This window comes from Chionomys nivalis, chromosome 7 (assembly GCF_950005125.1).
Source record: "Chionomys nivalis chromosome 7, mChiNiv1.1, whole genome shotgun sequence".
Taxonomy (NCBI): Eukaryota; Metazoa; Chordata; class Mammalia; order Rodentia; family Cricetidae; genus Chionomys; species Chionomys nivalis.
In genome coordinates this window covers 86,153,965-86,172,222 of record NC_080092.1, presented here as the reverse complement: position 1 = coordinate 86,172,222, position 18,258 = coordinate 86,153,965, and the positions used below count along the sequence as shown (strand labels likewise).

Sequence of the window (18,258 nt, the reverse complement as noted above, 5' to 3'; positions counted from 1 at the left end):
TCCAACGCCAGCCAGAATATAATTGTGCTTTTGCTGTTACTTTGGGCTTCATTTTTTCTCTAAATCTCCCTTCTTGGCCAAGTAGCTTGTCCACTGTTTGGTTCCACACTAGTTTGACTCAAACTACATGCTTTCCCCACCCCCTTTCTTCTCCATTCTCCTCCTCCAGGAAGTTGCCAAGATTTACAGCTTGTCTGTCCTGGGGGTTTTCTTTTAAACTCTAATAAAGCTATCCCCCACGCTTCTGTTTGAGTGCAGTCTTAAATTTTATTATTAATGAGACTAAGAAGCTCAATAGGGGACCCTAATTTCCCCAGTATCTTATGGCAACCATGAATAGAATCCTCAAAATTTCTAGTAACAACAGCACTAAAGACTCACAGAAATAATTAGGTAACTATAAATACATCCTACATTTCATTTGACTCTCCAATTCTAGAACAATTTCCCTGTCTCCCCCCCCCATACTTCCTTCCGCAACACACACACACACACACAAAAAAAAAATTTACAAAACTACATATCCCCCATTGACAAGCCTACCCAGTGCAATTAGACAGAGCACGAGAAGACTCACACACTGGACAGGGAGGAGAAAACACAGGCCAGCTAGGTGCCTTATGGTACCATAAATTGGATATTATTATGAAGGCTCAGCAGTTAAGACCACTGGCTATTCTTCTAGGCTGAGTGAGTTCAATTCCCAGCAACCACATAGTGGCTTACAACCATCCATAATTAGATTCTGGTGCCTCCTGAAGAAGAGACCTGGTCAGTTGTCCTCATTAACTTAGACCATGAAATCCAATATGGACAACTTCAGCAGAAACACTATATAAAGGCTGTCCATGCATGCAGCTAAAATAATACACGGTGGAGTATGGCAGAGAGAGAGAGATGGAAAGGTTCATGATTGGTTCATGTCCTGTGGAGAGATCTGATGAGGTGAAGAAGTAAGGTGTAGGCTAAGGTGGGTGGTCTGCTTGCCATCTGGTGCCATTGTTAGGTCTGGGCCTGGACTGCTGCCAAGACCATGTCTAGGTCTGTGGCCCTGCCATAGCTGTGGTCTCTGTTGATGTCCATGGCTCCTGTTACCACAGAAGGCTGAGAGGATAGGCTGCACAGAGCTGGCCCCATTCCTCACTGGCTGCAGTACTAGGGAGAACTAGTACTCAGAACAGGCCCTGTTGAGGGAGAGGAGCCTGCACTTCATCCCAGCCGCCCTGCTAGCTTACACCCGAAATAATCACACAAAAACTGTATCCAGTTAAACACTACCTGGCCCATTATCTCCAGCCCCTTATTGGCTAACTCTCACATATTAGTTTAACCCATCTCCATTAATGTGCATCGCCACTTGACTGTGGCTTACCAGCATGAGTCTAACCAGTGGCCATCTTGGGCAGGAGAACCATGGTGTCTGCCATATTGCCCTTCTTCCCAGCATCCAGTTCTGTCTACTCTGCCTATCTAAGTTCTGCCCTATCAAAATGCCAAGGCAGTTTCTTTATTCAACCAATGAAAGCAACACAAATACAGAAGGACCTTCTACACCATTTCCCCTTTTCTGTTTAAACAAAAAAGACTTTCATTTTAGCATAGTAAAATGACATATAACAAAACAGTTATCAAGCAAGAATTAGTCAATATTTATATCTATTTTATCTTTTATCATAACTAAGGAAAACTATAACTATCCATTCTTCAACTCCATCAAAGACTCCAGAAGGATATTACCTAAGTAAATAAGAAGTAAGCAACTTACAAAACTCTAGAAATGACAGAGACATTTTGCTACCTGTACAGTCACCCAAAGTTTTTCTGTACCATTGGGGCATCCACCTTTGGCCTTCAGGCCCATAGTATCCAGCAGACATTTCCATGAAGCAGGAAAATTCAAAGACAGTTCAGTAACTTTCTTCTGTATCCTGCAGAATGTCTCGCAGACTCTTTCATGAATCAGGAACCCTGAAGGACCATCTCACGTTTAGGCAAGTTCAGCAGTCCTCTCTGCGGGTTCTTCATGTTCAGTTTATGCAACAGTCCAGGCAAGAGCAGTTTCTTGCCCAAATGGCTAACCAACTCCATAAGGAGCCTCTTCGATGCCCATTTTCCTCCTGAAGTAGATTGGTGCTGCTAGGAGCAGATGTGTCTCATTGTCATGAAAAACCCTAAGTTATTAAAACATTTTAAATCCCATATTCTGTAGTCTTTGAAAGATACGAAGAATGCCTATCTAACTGAAATATATCTCTATATACCTAGAAAATCTAACTAACATGACTACAAGCTTGACTATTATCGATGATTATACATTAACAACCTATATTTCCTAATTATAAATTACATTTTTAAATGAACAACACAATCACAATACCTTAATCAAGAACAGAAATGCATATACATATAACAAAATTGACCTTAAACTTATATCAACAAATAAGGATTTATACCAATGCAAATTATTCGTATCTATATCAAGGCCCTGCACCTCTCCTGGGCAGCACAGTAGAACTGACCCTACTGACAGAGGCACAAGTGAACCAGCCCTAAAAACATGAGTATCAGCGATCAAGTCCCATCCAGCATAGGTGGGATGGGCAAGGGATAGAAGCTCCCCTATTTGTCACCTGTGGCAGATAAGAGAGCTGGCCATTCCTTTCACCAGCTGTAACACGCGGGAGAGAGGCTCCTGCATCTCACCTGGACAACACAGTAAAGCTGGTCCCAAGGGTATGAGAGCAGGAGAACTGGTACTGTCCATTGCTGCTTACTGTATAGGGTGTATAGGGTGAGCTAGTTGGGGCAGTGCTGGAGAGCTCACCACTGGGTGGTGAGGATGAGGGAGAGCTGGCAGGCTGACCAACCCAGCAACCACCCAGACCCAGGTTTGGCCCATCTCAACACCCACCACCTCTATGATCTTCTGGAGCATGTGTCCTGCAGACCCAAAGCTGCAGGATCTCCATGACACAGAATAGTATATCCAAGAGAAGTCACATTGAGTATCTATAGGGTAGCAGAAACCAGAGGCCTCACACCAAAGCAATGACTCATTGCATGTAAAGATGTATGGACTAAAAGGTATACTGTGTGACTCGTTGTGTCACAGTACAGCTTCCACTACGAGATTTTTTTTTCTTTTCTTTGAAATTTTATCTTGGGGGTAGGTTGCAAGGGCAGAGGGCATACATAGAGAGATGGGGAGATGAATGGAATCAAGATGCATAATGTGAAATCCACAAAGAATCATTAAAAAGTTAAATTAGAAAAACCTGAAATCATACACACACATATTAAAGCAACACTAAATAAACTCATCAGATTGTATTTTTAAATTTATATGTTCATATATATGTAACCATGATAAATAAAGAATAAAAGGCAATGAAAGAGAGAAGGAGTGGGCAAGAATTGTTAAAGAGTTCGAGAAGACAGGGAGAGGTGAAAGTGATATAAAAATGGTACTTACCATTTGGAAATCACAAAAGTTTTTAAAAGTTATTACAAAGGTCCTCTTTTATCATAAGTTATCTCTTAACATGCAAAATGTAAAAACACTTCTCCATGGTAGTGATGAACTCTCTCCTCTGAACTATTAGCCACAACAAATCCTTTCTTCTATTTAAAGAAAAAAAAGCCAGAATTATCCACCACCCCCAAAGACTGCTGATGCTCATGAACCAGAACCTCTCTTCTCTGTACTGCTCTAGACAAAGGAAAACCCCATTGTGCTTTCATTACACTCCCTAATATTATTTGCAAGAACTCTGATTTTAAAAAATCATTTGAATCTGGGACCTCCAAGGGAGTAGGCAGGAACCAGAAATCTCTGCAGGGCCAGGCATGAGTCTGGAACCTCAGGGAGTAAGCCTGAGCCAGGACCTCTATGGGTCCGGGCGTTGGTCTGGAACATCAAAAGGAATAGGCAGGAACCTAAAACCTCTGCAAGTCCAAATGTGAATCTGGGACCTCTGAGGTTCTGGGTGCACCCAAGCCTGGGAATTCTGAGGCAGTAGACAGGAACCAGAGACCTTTGCAAGACCAACTCCATGCCAGGGACCCCTGAAGGAGTGGATCCAGACCAGGATTTACAGAAACAGGTCAAAAGCCGGTAACCTAGACCAAAGAAGGCCTGAGACATCAAACTCCAAGGGGGCAGAACAAAGCCCAGGAGCACTGAGCTATCTCCAGGAATAAGGAGTAACAAATGGGGTAGCTAGAACTGTGGCACTGACTGTACCATGAGGAACAACCATCTGAACTTTGGATTCGCTGGCACCTAGAAGATTAATCAACAGAATCTCAGATAACCCCAACCACACCTATTAGAGGAAAAGATGAGTAGAAAAGATAAGATCACAAGCAACACAACAAAGAGCAGCACAATACCAATAAAACCTAAAGACCCTACAAAAGCAAGACCTGAACAACCAAATATGGATGAACCAGAAGAAATTGATCTAAAAAATAACTTCAGGAAAATGTTTGAAACTCTTAAAGAGGAAATGAGAAATTCTCTTAAAGAAATGGAGGAAAAGACAAACAAAAAATTGGAAAACATCAGCAAATCCCTTAAAGAAAACCAAGAAAAAGAAATCAAACATATGAAAGAAACTATTCAAGACTTGAAAACTGAAATCTAGACAATAAAAAAAAAACAAAAACAAGGCGAGGGAAACAGATATCATGAGAAAATGAATAGGAACTACAAACGCAAGCATGAACAGCAAAATACAAGAGATGGAAGAAAGACTCTCAAGCAATGAGGATACAATAGAGGAAACAGACTCATCAGTTAAAGAAAGCATTAAATCTACCAAAAGCTTAACCCAAAATAACCAGAAAATATGGGACAACATGAAAAGGCCAAATCCAAAAATAATATTGAAGGAGTTCAACTAATAAGCACAGAAAATATATTTAACAAAATAATAGAAGAAAATTTTCCCAACCTAAAGAAAGATATGCCTATGAAGACACAAGAGGCTTACAGAACACCAAATAGACTGGATCAAAAAAAAAAAAAAAAAAAAACCCCTGGCCACATAATCAAAACACTAAACATACAGAATAAAGAAAGAATATTAAGAGCTGCAAAAGAAAAAGGCCAAATAACATATAAAGGTAGACCTATCAGAATTACACCTGACTTCTCATTGGAGACAATGAAAGCCAGAAGGTCATGGTCAAGAATTATGCAGTCATTAAGAGACAATGGATGCCAGCACAATCTACTATACCCAGCAAAACTTTCAATCACCATAGATGGACAATACAAGATATTCCATGACAAAACTAGATTTAACCAATACCTAGCCACAAACCCAGCCCTACATAAAATACTAGAAGGAAAACTCCAACCCAAGGAAGTTCTACACCAAGAAAAACACAGAAAGTTAATGGTCTCATAGAAACAAATCCCAAAGAAGGGGAAAATGCACAAATTAACATCACCAACAATGAAAACCAAATTAACAGGAGATAACAACTACTGGTCATTAATATCTCTCAACATAAATGGACTCAACTCACCTATAAAAAGGCACAGGCTAACAGGCTGGATACAAAAACAAAATCCATCCTTCTTCTGCATAGAAGAATCACATCTCAACCTCAAAGACAGACATCATCTCAGAGTAAAGGGTTGAGAAAAAATATATACCCCCCCCCAAAAAAAAGAAAGAAACGGATGTAGCTATCCTAATATCTAACAAAATAGACTTCAAGCTAAAATCAACCAAAAGAGACAAAGAAGGTCATTACATATTAGTCACAGGAAAAATCCATCAAGACAAAATCTCAATACTGAACATCAATGCCCCAAATACAAGGGCACCCTCATATGTAAAAGAAACACTTCTAAAGCTTAAATCATACATTAAACCACACACACTAGTAGTAGGAAACTTCAACACTCCCCTCTCACCACTGGACAGATCAGTCAGACAAAAAATGAACAGAGAAATAAGGGAACTAACAGAAGTTATGACTCAAATGGACCTAACAGACATCTACAGACTATTCCATCCAAACAAAAAATATACCTTCTTCTCAGCACCTCATGGAACCTTCTCAAAAATTGACCACATACTCAAAAACAAAACAAACCTCAACAAATACAAAAAAAAAAAAGGAATAACCCAATGCACCTTATCAGATCACCATGGTTTAAAACTAGAAGTCAACAGCAATACTAATTACAGAAAACCCACAAACTCGTGGAAATTAAACAATGCTCACCTGAATCATCAATGGGTCAAGGAAGAAATAAAGGGAGAAATTAAAGACTTCCTAAAATTCAATGAAAATGATCACACAACATACCCAAATTTATGGAACACAATGAAAGCAGTATTAAGAGAAAAGTTCATAGCACAAAATGCCTACATAAAGAAGCTGGAAAAAAATCCCACACTAGTGAATTAACAGAATATTTGAAAACTAGGGGAAAAAAGGAAAGTCACCTAAGAGAACTAAAGGACAGAAAATAATCAAATTGAGAGCTGAAATCAACAAAATAGAAACAAAGTAAACAATACAAGAATCAATGAGACAAAGAGTTGGTTCTTCAAGAAAATCAACAAAAATAGACAAACCTTTATACAAACTAACCAAAAGGCAGAGAGAGAATATCCAAATTAACAAAATCAGAAATGAAAAGGGGGGCATAACAACAGACACAGAGGAAATACAGAGAATCATCAGGTCATATTTTGAAAACATGTACTCCACAAAACTGGAAAACTTAAAGGAAATGAACAACTTTCTAATAAATATCAATTACCAAAATTAAATCAAGGCCAGATAAGCAAATTAAACAGACCTGTAACTGCTGAAGAAATAGAAACAGTCATCAAAAGTCTCCAAACCAAAAAAAGCACAGGACCAGATGGTTTCAGCTCAGAATTCTACAAGACTTTCAAACAAGAATACCAATACTCCTCAAACTATTCCACACAATAGAAACAGAAGGAACATTGCCAAACTCTTTTTATGAGGCTACAAATTACCCTGATACCCAAACCACAGAAAGATATTACTAAGAAGGAGAATTACAGACCAATCTCACTCATGAACATTGATGCAAAAATACTAAATAAAATATGGCAAATCGAGTCCAAGAACACATCAGAACCATCATCCACCATGATCAAGTAGGCTTCATCCCAGAGATGCAGGGATGGTTCAATATACGAAAATCTGTCATCATAATCACCACATAAACAAACTGAAAAATAAAAAACACATGATTATCTCATTTGATGCTGAAAAAGCTTTCAACAAAATACAACATCCCTTCATGATAAACGTCTTGAAGAGAGCAGGGATACAAGGAACATACCTAAACATAATAAAGGCAGTATACAGCAAGCCAACAGCCAGCATCAAACTAAATGGGAGAGAAACTCCCAGCGATCCCACTGAAATCAGGAACAAGACAAGGTTGCCCACTCTCTCCATATCTATTCAATATAGTTCTTGAGGTCCTAGCTAGAGCTATGAGACACAAAAGGAGATCGAGGGGATACAAATCGGAAGAGAAGAAGTCAAACTCTCACTGTTTGCTAATGATGATAGTTTACATAAGTGATCCCAAAAATTCTACCAAGGAACTTCTACAACTCATAAACACTTTCAGTAATGTAGCAGGATACAAAATTAACTCAAAAAAATCCATAGTCCTCCTATACACAGATGATAAAAGGGCTGGGGAAGAAATCAGAGAAACAACATCCTTCACAATAGCCACAAATGGCATGAGTAACTCTAACCAGACAAGTGGAAGACTTCTATGACAAAAACTTTAAATCTTTGAAAAAAGAAATTGAAGAAGACACCAGAAAGTGGAAAGATCTCACATGCTCTTGGGTAGGCAGAATTAACATAGTAAAAATGACAATCTTGCCAAAAGCAATCTACAGATTTAATGCAATGCCCATCAAAACCCCAGCAAAATTCTTCACAGACCTCAAAAGAACAGTACTCAACTTCATACAGAAAAGCAAAAAACCCAGGATAGCCAAAACAATCCTGTACAATAAAAGAACTTCTGGAAGCATCACAATCCCTGATTTCAAACTCTACTACAGAGCTACAGTACTGAAAACAGCCTGGTATTGGCATAAGAACAGACAGTACCAATGGAACCGAATAGAAGGCCCAGATATTAACCCCTACACCTTATTTTTTACAAAGAAGCAAAAAATATCAAATGGAAAAAGGAAAGCATATTTAACAAATGGTGCTGGCATAACTGGATATCAACCTGTAGAAGAATGAAAATAAGCCATATATATCACCATGCACAAAACTCAAGTCCAAATGGATCAAAGACCTCAACATAAAGCCAGCCACACTGAATCTTATAGAAGAGAAAGTTGGAAGTACACTTGAATGCATTGGCACAGGAGACCACTTCCTAAATATAACCCCATCAGCATAGACACTGAAACAATTAATAAATGGGATCTCCTGAAACAAAAAGCTTCTGTAAAGCAAAAGACACGGTCAACAAGACAAAACGACAGCCTACAGAATGGGAAAAGATTTTCACTAACCCCACACCAGACAGAGGTCTGATCTCCAAAATATACAAAGAACTCAAGAAATTGGTCATCAAAAGAACAAATAATCCAATAAACAATGGAGTACAAACATAAACAGAGAACTCTCAACAGAGGAATCTAAAATGGCTGAAAGACACTTAAGGAAATGTTCAGCATTCTTAGTCATCAGATAAGTGCAAATCAAAACAACTCTGAGATTCCATTTAACACCTGTAAGAATGGCCAAGATCAAAAACACTGATGACAACTTATGCTGGAGAGGTTGTGGGGTCAGGGGCTGTGCCACCAGACACTGAAGCCAAGATATAGTCTGGACCCAAGCTGCTGCTGAGGGTCATGTCTGAGTCCATGATCCTGCTGTAGCCGGGGTCTGTGTTGATGTTTGTAGCTCATGTCTTCTTAGGGGACCATAAAAACTATGCCTGATGAAATCAGAGGGCCATGCTGAGCTGACCCCATCCTTCACTGGCCCTGGGATAGCTGGCATTGCCCCTCACCGGACACTGCAGCAAGAGAGCTGGCCCCAACCTTCATGGGAGAGCTTGCCCCCCTACTTCACACAGATATACACTCACTCAGAAGACATGGCCCCACCCCTCACCACGGGCAAGGGAGAACTGCCCCTGATGTCATGGGCACAGCAGAGCTGGCTCGGCTCCTCACCTGAGAGGAGCAGCCTCAGTGGCCTGGATGGAGCAGCTCAACTACCACCCAGGCCCACCCTAGCATTTCCCTGATCTAGGACCTGCTGGAGCCCATGAAGGGACTGGTCCTGTGAGACAATACCTGCAGGACCTGCAACTCAGGGTATCTCCAGGATATCCTAGAGGAGTTTTGGTGAGCATCCAGTGATTGGCAGTGTACCGGTGGCTCACTGTGATGAACATTTGCAAGTAAAGCTGACTGGACAAAAGGGTAAACTATGTGGCACACTGAGACTCCCAAAGTCACCAAGAGAAATGAACAGGTGTTGGAGAGGCAGGAAAAATGGAGGAGCAAAGAAGTTTTTTGTTTTTCCTTTTGTGTTTGCCTGCTTGTCTTATTTTGTATTAGTTTGAATTTTTTTTTTTTAATTTTCTTTGTGGGGGAGCCCTGCAGGAGTAAGGGACTGGGAGGTGAGTGGAATTAGGGTGCATGATGTGAAATCTCCAAAGATTCAATAAAGAAATTAAGTTAAAAAAATCATCTGGATTCTGTTTTAACTTTTCTTCTCCTCTGTACTAAACAATCACAACAACATGCTTTTTATGTTGTATACAAAAATAAACAAAGCCTGCCTCCATATTCCCTTGTGGTCCAACAGCCATGCCTTTATCTTTGCTCTTCTTTTCTGTGTCCTGTGAAGGAAACTACACAAACATTAAGAGCTTACATCAACAGAAAATATTCAAATCAAAGCACAAAGAAAGCTTAGAAAATGTGGAAAAGAATATTAGCACCATATGCAGTCCACTGAAAAGTTGTGACATACACATAACTGAAAATTCAGAGTAAAAAATTCAAGTAGAAGTTATATTTGAGGTAAGAAGAAGTAAGAATTTTGGAACTATTCAGATACATGAAGTTATGGCTGTAAAAAAAAAAAACAATAAAAACAAAAATACCAAGCAATCATAGCCAAACTGCTAACAACATCTACAACAGGAAAAAAAATCTCTGAAACAGCTGCGCTATTTAAAATAGTAACAATCAACAGACTAAGAGATGACTTTCAACAGAATGAAGGACAGAAGACAATGGAAGATTTCGAAATTTCTGACTGAACTCTGTATTGTTTAATAAAGATTAAGTAAAAGGTTGTTTAAAAAAAGATTCTGACTGAAAGTAGGTAACAATCAAGATGTCTATTCTCAGGCAGAGATGGCTCAGCCTCTGTAAGTACTTGCCACTAAAACTGGAGACCTGACTTCATTCCTGGAACTTATACAGCAAAAGACAGAGCCAGTGACATCACATTGCCCTCTGATCTCCACACATGAATCACTGCACAAGCATGCCTATATACATACACAATGAAAATAAATGTTAAAAAAATCTATCTCAGATTTAAAAATTCTTCACAAAGTGAAAACAAAATAATATAATATTTTAAACAATAAAATAATAATATTTTTAAAAAGCAAAACCAAACAGTGTATGACTAGCAGAAATACCAAAATGGGGTTCTTTTAATAGGATAGTAATACTTAAAAATCAGATATTTAAAAAGAGTCACAGAATGGGTTAACATGTTAGTACATATGGACTGCAAAATAGCATCAATATCAAAAGCTTGATAACTTTAAAATACATGTAAAAGGCTAGGAAAGCAGACCAGTGGTACAGAGCTTCCCAATATACATAAGGTCCCATGCTCAATCCCAGCACTTCAATAAATAAAACAAAGGCAACCTTAAAATGATGACAACACCCTAAAAGGCAGTAGTAGGTTAAATGAAATTAAAATTTCTAAGATATCATTTTTCTGCAAATAACAATAATACTATAATTTGTGAGATTCTTCATTTAATGGACCTTGAAATGCATAGATGTATGCACTTGTCAAAACTCAGCAAATGTTTACAGCAGACTTACATATTACGTGTAAATTTTACCTCAAAAGAACAAAATAAACAAAATTTGAACTCTAATGATCTCATGCTTAAATATTTAGCAAGATCTTACCATAGAGTATATTTTATTTTGGAATGAATCAAAAATTATATAGAGAGATGAAGACATGCAGAGGCAGATATAAGATAAAAGCAATCAAATGACATAGATGAAGACATGCAGAGGCAGATATGAGATAAAAGCAATCAAATGATATAGACAGATGAGGACATGCACAGGCAGATGTGAGATTAAAGTAATCACAACAAAATGCTAACCACAGAATTCAGCCTGTGGTTCATGTTGCATGGCTTTAATCCCAGCAGAGGCAGATAGAGTTCCAGGTCAGCCAGAGCTACATAGCAGGATCCTGTCCCAAACACCTCCTCCCCCAAGACAAACAAACAAAACTGCGGTTGTGGGATAGTTTTACACTAAGTGAAATGTATTGCTATGCTTGGTGCAAGAAAAAGATGAATGGCCAATAGCTAGGAAGAAGTTAGACAGGACTTACAGGGACAGAGAGGACTTGGGAAGAAGGGAGGAAGCAGGATGGGTAGTACAGAGAGATGAGGTAATGAGTCACATGACAGAACACAGGTTAAAATAAACGGGTTACGTTATAAGGGCTAGTGGGATAAGCCTAAACTAAGGCCAAGCTTTCATAATTAATAAGTCTCTGTGTCATTATTTGGAAACTGGCTGGCGGGACAAAGAAAGACTCACTAGACTATAATTTAAGTAGTGGCTGGCTATGCGTGTATTAACTAAAACGTGCTGTCAATGACTTATAGCTGCTCCTCACTTCTGAAAACGACCCTTTGTTCAATGAAATCAGCTTAGCCCAGAAAGTTTCTCACTGTCTTCACTGTGAAAGACTCTCAGCCAATGACTGATTAAAACAGAGGTACAAAAAAAAAAAAAAAAAAGGTTGAGCTTCCTAAACTCCAGGAGGGATGACTGTGTGGTAAGATTCATAGATTCATATATCAAAGTTTTCATTCACATTTCCTATGCTTTATTTTTCTTTAAAACTTCATCTCGGGCTGGAGAGATGGCTCAGTGGTTAAGAGCACTGACTGCTCTTCCAGAAGTCCTGAGTTCAATTCCCAGCAACCACATGGTGGCTCACAATCATCTGTAATGAGATTTGGCACCCTCCTCTGGCGTGCGGGCATACATGGAGGCAGAATGTTATATACATAATAAATAAATAAATCTTTAAAAAAAAAAAACAAACTTCATCTCCATGATAGAGAAATGACTCAGTGGGTTAGAGAGCAATAAGGACCCAACTTCAGTTCTTACTACCCATGTAAAAACCCCAGCCCTGTAGGGACTGGAACAGGAGGACTGACTGCCACCCTAACCCTAGATAGACATGAGACGCTGTCCTAAAGAAAGAATATGGAAGAATGATAAAGCAGGATACTCAGTATCTTTCTCTGGCCCCTGAGAGGGTGAGCAGACAGATATGCAGCCCTTCACACAAACACACACACACACACACACACACACACACACACACACACACGCACATGCACACACATCAAAAAAAAAACACATTTATTCAATGTCAACTCCCTACTAAATACAAGCTCTAGGATGGCAGAGAAGTTATTTAATTCACTGGTACATAGATAATGTCTAAACACATGAAACACTAAAAAGTACACTTATTAAATTTATCAATTATATTTTTATCTGCATATCACTATCCACATCAAACCCATGCAGAGAAGGCTGATCTTATGAATTGGAAAGAACAAGGAGAGTATATATGAGGGTATGGAGAGAGAAAACAAGGAGAGTATATATGAGGGTATGGAGAGAGAAAAGGGGGAAATTACGTAATTATACTCTCAAAAAATAAAAGAAATATTAAAAGAAAAGAAAGGAAGGAATAAAAAAAGAAACAGTTGGAGGGAGAATCTATTAACAGGGAAATATTTAAGTTTAGCACTGGAGCTACTGTAAACCATAGAATATATAATGCATGATTCTAAAAGACATAGCATGTCTCTTCGTTCTAAAATGAAAATCTAACCAATTTTTATCCCTAAGAGAGAAGAACAAGTCAAAGGAATATGCGCAGTATGGTCTTCTTACTACTATAGTATTTCAATCTATGCATTTAAAGACATGTATAACCATGGACTTGTGAGCGAATACACAGAATTTTTTTATATAATTCCCACAGGAGATGCATATAGGACTAAAAGTGAAATAAATAAAATTCAATGTGACACACATTTGCTCACCATTTCTAGCTTCAAAATGCTTTAATTGCCCCAAAGTATTTGTTAATCATTGAAATCAGCACAAATTTTAATTACTAAATCAGTAAAATTCTCTGAAACTCCACAAAGTAGTTAAAATATCAGAGTGGAGGCTTTCAAGTTAATTGTTTCTTCAGATAATTTCCCTATCCATCTACAATGTACCCACTATATGACACTAACACATACACCAAAGAATGCAAAATCCGTTCTGAGAGCTTAGATTTTTAGATTCTTTCATTCACTTCCCATCTAATGAAACACTTTATATTCTAACGTTTGACTACATAACTCCTGTCACCAGCTCAATGAACGGTCACACGAAAAGAGGTACCCTTGCGGAACTGCAACTAATACCCCTGTGACCTGCTTTCTTTGGTTTCCCCAAGCTATATAAAACATATCTAGTATGTCTATGAAGTTAAACTATCATTCTAGAATAAGTCCAGGCACTAAAACAGTCTCATAATAATATCAAGAAATGACCAAAACATGAATAAACACTGCAAAGCAACTTCTGTTTGTTGTTTCTTTGGAGTCAGGGTTTCTCTGTATAGCCTTGGCTGTCACAGAACTTGTTCCCATAGACCTGGCTGGCCTCAAACTCACAGAGATTCACCTGCCTCTGCTTCCTGAGTGCTAGGATTAAAGGTGTGTGCCACCATTGCCTGACTAATATATCATTTTTGTTACCCCCAAATCTGGATCCTCAAAATATCACCATAAGACCATATCTGATGCAAAAGCAGAGTCTTTATTGCAAGTTAACTCAGGTCCCTCTGTCTATTCGAAGAGGCAGCAGCAACAACAGCAGCAGCAACAGGGAAAGCACAGGAGAAAAAAAAAATCAGCAAAAAAGGGGTTTATATAGGGGAAGAGGCTGGGCTTCCCAGTGAGGTGAGGAGAATTCCAGACTTCCAGTCTTGGGATTGGCTGCCCCCTATGATGTAATGGGATTTCCAGGCCAGAGGGGAATTCCCAAATGCCAGTAACTTCCTAAGCAGAATTCCTAGTCTCTAGGGAGCTCAGTGATTGGCCCATTTTCCCTGCTCAGGGATTGGTTGGTTTTGTGTCAGGGGCAGAAATGACTCTGATTCTGGGGACAAACTGTGTTTCTTTCTTTGGTTCTTTTTATCTTTTTCACTCTAATTTTCGGACCAGAGCAAATAGCTTTGGTATGCTCTGAATGTAGGGGCTTAGTGCATTCTTTTGGTCCTGGTTTCAGGGTCTGGGGACTTTTCTCTGGCTTAGGGACAAAGTGTCTCTTCCCCTGGCTCTGGGCCAATTTCAGGGTGTGTTTCTTTCCCTGGCTCAGAATTTGGAGTCAGGCTGCTTAGGGGTTGTGCTAGGGATATATATGGACTCACTAAATCTGTGGGGGCCTGGGCCTCTCAATTTTAGCACATGCTTTGGGAAAAATCCTTCAAAAATTATATTCTTATGGTTTGCAATGCTTTTCTGATTCTAAGATATGTAACATAACAGATGGCCCACTGCTTTGGGTCTTTTCTAGGAATAACTACAAATATATAAAATGTCTCCTTGTCTTTTATTTATTTGGTGCTTATTAAGATCAAACTAAGTATAAGCCTTAAACAGGCACTATGGGGAATTTTTTAAAGGCTAATCAGCAGTTTTTGCCTAAAATGCCTATCTAGTACAGCAATGAGAGCTAAAGAGAAATGAAGCCAAGCACCATTCACAACGGACAGTGCTGCGCATCATCAGGATTTACAAGACAGGGGGACTACAGGTTTAAGAGAACAAGTATATGTTTAATGTGTGCTTTGGCATAAGAAAATAATTTCTGCTAACAAACTCTCAAAGTAAGTTCAAAGTCACATTTACACAAAAATCTTAGTAGATCTTAGTAGGTAAAAATGTTACCATTCTAAAGGAGAGCAGAACATTGGTCTTGCTTGCTTCAATGTCTAAGGGTCAGTTCCCAGGCATGCCGCATACTGAAGGCAGTGCTGGCTTTGTCTTCTGGGGGAAAAAAAAGGTTTCAAGGCTGTTTCTGAGTGCTGGCTTTAAAAATCAAAATATCCAATCCATACTCACTGAGATTCACCTTGTCATTTGTGTCCTAATTCTGAAGCCCTAATTGCATGACAATAAAGTTTTTCATCATTTATTTTCCTCAAAATTCTTGATTTGCCTATTCTGGGCTGTTGACCAAGACAATTGTTATTATTAGCTGCATTGTAATTTCATAAACCAACCTAACATGAACACCATTACTTTCTCAACATAGAACAGGAAAACCTCATTACAGCTTGAGCAAAGCTCAAGTGTTGAAGAGAAGTAATTAAAACAAGAAAGTAGGTATCAACTATGACATCCTGAAAACAGAGTAATCTGATTTCCCAGATATTTGTTCCTTACCTTCCAAGAAAAATTACTCTCATTCATCAAAAATACTATATGAATAAAAAAGACTGTAGTTATAAGACTTACTTTAAATACCAATGCACTAGTTTAAAAGATCATCAGATTTAATTATTTCTAGCAGTACTCATGCACAATATTTACTTAAATAAGGCTCAATGTGGACAAAATTATGTAAACAATAAACTGCAGAGAGAATGGGCTTTGGACAGGTTAAGCTGTGCTCATACTTGTGCCCCTTCCAGTGACCTTCTATGGGGATGTACCAGACTTAGCCTCTGACTCTCAGTTCATCCTTGGCAATGAACATACCCAATGTATAAGGCTGTTTTAAAGAACAAAAATGTATGATTGCCTATCACCCACTAATAGCTAGTTAAGTAGCCAATTCTACTATCCTCCATATTAGATGAATACTAGTTTTGGATAAGGAAGTAAAGCACCTAAAATAACAGCTTCTCGAACTCCCCTGCAGCCTATGACCAAATATATAGCTCATTTAATATATAGATCAAAGCAAAAGGTTTGCAGGCAACGCCTTTAAGGAACAGTTGGGAGAAACAAGTTTCTTTGCTATCATATTATAAAAGTCACTGTGAATGATAGTAAAGACATATAGAGGATCCTGTGCCCTTAATGACATTGGAGAACTGCCACAAACCCTGAAATGCCTATATACAGATTTTCTTTTACCAAAAGAAAAAAATCCTATTTGACTAAGTCAATGCTTTAGACTTTTGTTACATGAGGTTGAAAACAATCCTAACTCAATGTGTAAAAAGTCTAGGAAAAAGACACAACCAGTTCAATAAACACATTTATTCCCTAGAACATTCTCAGTATCATTTAACAGTAGGTGTTAACAATGGTAGCATTAAATTACTTATTAGTAAAATGATGGAATAGTGAGATGTTAACACATCTAAAACTCAATTATTAAAAACAGGTACTATAGTAATTAAGATAAAAATCCTGTAAGTAGAAGATCAAAGAAGGAATGGCTTTAATGATAAAAGATGTTCTTGGTGGAGTAGAAAGGAGTAAAACTTGGTGAGCATTTGGTAGTGACAGTTCAAATGTTTGGTCATTTTATGCCATAATCCATAAGCTACTATCACAAATACTGTGGCATGAACTGTATGAATTTAAAACAACTCTTATAAATCTAATGAAAAATAAGTTTCAAATAAGGGAGATGGGTTAGGAGAGTAAACACAAGTAGAACTGTGTATTCTTTTTTGGTAGAGTAAAATTTAAAATTATTTTAGATTTATTTACTTTTATTTTATGTGTTTGGGTGCTTTCCCACATGTATATCTGTTCCACAAGCATGCAGTACCTGCACAGGTCCAGAAAAATACACTGCTCTCCTAACAATGGAGTTACAGGGGATTGTGAGCTGCCCTGTGGGTGCTGGGAATCAAACCCAGGTCCTCTGGGAGAAAACCAGTATTCTTAACCATAAAACTGTCTCACCAGCCCTAGAGTAAAATTTTTAAACGAAGAGTCAATGGTAGATCAGATCATGAATAAGTAAGAATTTAAAAAAAAAAAAACAACTCTGACCTTAAAGTAATAAATTACAAGAGGATGTCAAGAAGATTACCAAGATAATTTTCTGGGTCAAAATATAAAGAAGTGAGTAAAACAGGAACTAAAGTAGTCACAATGACAGCTAACGAAATTATCATAGGAGGACAAAAAAGCATGAGGGCAAATCAAAACAAAGTCAAAAAACGGGGATATTTAAAAGAGAGAAACGGCAACTAAAGTGTTAAGGGCAGAATTGTAAATTAATCCACTTACATTTTAAATTCCCTGTGCATGCCTTTAATCCCAGAGGCAGAGGCAGGCAGATCCTTGAGGCCAGCCTGGTCTACAGAGCAAGTTCCAGGACAAACAGGGCTACACAGAGAAACTCTGCTTCAAAAAACCAAATAAATAAACAAAATAAAAGAAACTTCATGTCCACACACTTTATAGATCCTCTCCTACCACCTAAGAACTACTACCACTTTGCAAGCTTGTCTTTTTTAACTCATTTATTTTTATTTTTTTTTCAAGACAGGGTTTCTCTCATGCATTGGTGTTTTGGTATGGATGTTGGGCCCCCCAGAACTGAAATTACAGACAGCTGCCATGTGGCATCGTCCCCCCCCCAAAAAAAATCAAAAGAGTAAAGCATTACATATTTCGGCACCCAACACGGGACTCAAATATCCATCTAAAGTCTGAAAAAGCTGGGGGGTGGGGAGAATATGGCTACTTTAAGAGTTTGTGCCTGCTGGCAAGCCCTCGAGCAGCCAGTATGTTAAGTAGAACAAAAAAAATGAAGTAAAAATGCCTGCCACAGAGCAAGTGTTGGCATTCTAGAGTCAACTGTTGAAAGCAATTTCTGGTCATGTACCTCCAACACCTGGTGCAACCTT

At 38.4% G+C, this 18,258-nt stretch overlaps 1 protein-coding gene across 4 annotated transcripts in view; it reads right to left on the bottom strand.

Annotated features, from left to right (window-relative positions):
* Tanc2 (tetratricopeptide repeat, ankyrin repeat and coiled-coil containing 2) overlaps positions 1-18,258 on the bottom strand; it is a 312,553-nt gene that overhangs the window by 270,132 nt on the left and 24,163 nt on the right. The gene's annotated exons all lie outside the window — the stretch shown is intronic.